Below are 1,577 nucleotides of genomic sequence, written 5' to 3' on the forward strand. Positions count from 1 at the left end.
CTAGGAAATCTGGGCTCCCCTTGGAGGGCACAAGGCATGATCAAGGAGAAAAATGTAACCCACCAGTTTGCTCATTCTAATATTAAACTCACTAGCTGTTATTTCTGTTCTTTTATAATTGAGGGCTGATGTGCCTTTCTGTGCAAGCTGAGCTCAGGCACAGCAAGGTCTGGGAGCTGCTGCTTTGTTCACAGCACAGGAGAGACACACAGGAGGGATGTGCAAAGAGTGGAGAGGTGACTGATGCTACCATTTAGGGCTTATTCACCTGTTTTTTTCTTGCTATAGAAGCTGTCCTCTCCCAGCTGTTTGACATTTCCCGAACTAGGGGTGGATAACCTTCAGCTGAGTCTGACGTTTCCCTGGTCCATTTCACTGCGTAGGGTTAATAGTAAAAATCCAAATGCAAGTCTTTCCTATCGTAGGGCCCTTTGAGAGGACGATGGCCAAGGATGCTACATCATGGTGGTACAGGGGATGTTTCATTTCCTATAATCCCTTTAGAACTGGGTGGAATAGACAAAAGAGAAGACTCAAGAGAAAGAAAAGAAAGACTATTCAATACTTTAGAGTAAAGGTGGATTAGAACAGAGTAGAAAATGTGATGGCAATGGTAGTGCTTCCTTCTGCCTCCCCCCTCCCCCCATCCTTCCAGTGCAAGCCCATGACTTGGTCTTGTGTTGCCATGGCTTTAGAAAGCAGATGTCTTGTATTCGGCCAGTACCTGTTAGTCATCTATTTGAATATGAGATTTATTATGCTTCAAACAGCTGGATGCATCCACTCCATACATTAATGGTTAGAGAGAGGTTTGCTTATGGAGTTGTCATGTTTAGCAGCACTTCTGAACTGTGGGTGCTTTCAGCTCTGCAACGTGCTGGCCCCCTTTGTGAGCCTTATCCTTTGATGTTCACTTCCCTGCTACAGGGCAGTCAGACGGACCTTCTCATTTTGACGTTCCCAAGCTCTACCAATGCTAGCAGCTGAGCAAGCACTTGCTCAGAGCAGGTAGGGGTCTTGCCTTGCTGTTGAAAATTATTTTTCAGTCTTTTAAAAACCAGGATACAGCCTGTAAATCCAGTTCAGGGTTTTCTGGGGGCAAAAGGGAAGAGGGGGTAGAGCGATGCCTTTATTCGTGTTACCTCACTGTGCTCTCCCTCACCCTGACAGCCGCAAATGGCTGGTCACAGGATTTCCAACTGTGTGCGTGCGCATACGCTTGACTTTTTCTTTTCCTTTTTCTTTTTCTTTTTCTTTTTCTTTTTTCTTTTTCTTTTTCCTTTTCTTTTTTCTTTTTCTTTTTTCTTTTTCCTTTTTCTTTCTTTTTCTTTTTCCTTTTCATTTTTCTTTTTCTTTTTTCTTTCTTTTTCTCTTTCTTTCTCTTTTTTCCCCTCCTTTTTTTCGTTCTCTTTCTCTTTCTCTTTCTTTTTCTTCTTTTTCTTTTTCTTTTTTTCTTTTTCTTTTTCTTTCTATTTTTCTTTCTCCTTTTCTTTTTTCTTTTTCTTTTTTTTCCCCTTTCTCTTTTGCTGAGGGCAGACGCCAGCGGCGAGCAGCGCGGTGCCTCCGCCGGCGGCCCG

Source organism: Platalea leucorodia (assembly GCF_965183815.1).
Source record: "Platalea leucorodia genome assembly, chromosome: Z".
Lineage (NCBI taxonomy): Eukaryota > Metazoa > Chordata > Aves > Pelecaniformes > Threskiornithidae > Platalea > Platalea leucorodia.